The sequence below is a fragment of the Otolemur garnettii genome, unplaced genomic scaffold (assembly GCF_000181295.1).
Source record: "Otolemur garnettii isolate 467f Iridium unplaced genomic scaffold, OtoGar3 scaffold00023, whole genome shotgun sequence".
Classification (NCBI taxonomy): Eukaryota; Metazoa; Chordata; class Mammalia; order Primates; family Galagidae; genus Otolemur; species Otolemur garnettii.
This window is the reverse complement of record NW_003852418.1, coordinates 14,601,091-14,602,173: the sequence shown is the minus strand read 5'-3', so window position 1 is coordinate 14,602,173 and position 1,083 is coordinate 14,601,091.

Below are 1,083 nucleotides of genomic sequence, written 5' to 3'. Positions count from 1 at the left end.
TTTATTTTAAAAGGCTTCTGTGAAAGAAGAGGGCCCTAAGTTCGTGGCTGGGGAGATCTCCTTCTGCTCCTCCTGAGACATGTATCAAAGCAGCCAGCTGCCTGGCTTGAAGATCAGAACTCAGCCCTGCCTGGGACTCAGCACCAGGCCCCCAAGACCACTGGTGTTCCCACACACAGGCTGGGAATAGAGAAACATGCCTGGTGTTTAAGGATCTCAAGGTAAACAATTCTTAGAAAAAAAAAAAGAAACAGCCTTTAAATTGGCCTTCAGGGAGCGGTTGGAGTGACTGTACATTTTTAAGCCTGGCATATGATTTTTTTTCCTTCTTCAAATGAACGTTTAAATTGCTCTCTGTGCCATTGTATTGTAAGCACTATAATTAGCATGATTTAAACAATGTAGCCATAACTAAACCAGATTATCTATCTGGACTTAATCTAGTGAGAACAAAGGAATCCATTCACTGTGCCCTGAAATCCGATTTAATACATAAACATGAATAGAAAAAGTCAACATTCTGGGTAACTTTAGTGCAATCATATGATTTTTAAACTACAATACACCAGAGAAAGCAGATATCTTTTTAAAAGGAAAAAGAAAAAAAGAACAAGGCCATAAACTCCCACTTGCTACTACTATTTTTCACGCAGGGGCCTTCCTGGTTCTGGAGCAAGCTGTTCAAGCTGTTACCTGAAAGGTGTTTATCAGAAATCACTTTACGTTTCACAGCTGTTTGTACATTACCACACCCTCCCAGAAGCCAGGCCCTCCAAACTGGTTTCTTTAATCAAGAAATGAATGTAGCGCAGAGCCTGTGGCTCAGTGGGTAGGGCACTGGCCCCATATACTGAGGGTGGTGGCTTCAAACTCGGCCCTGGCCAAACTGTAACAAAAAAATAGCTGGGTGTTGTGGCCATCGCCTGTGGTCCCAGCTACTTGGGAGGCAAAGGCAGGAGACTCGCCTGAGCCCAGGAGTTGGAGGTTGCTGTGAGCTGTGATGTCACTGCACTCTACCCAGGGGGACAGCTTGAGGCTCTGTCTCAAAAAAAAAAAAGAATGTACATTGGGGTTCAGTAAAAA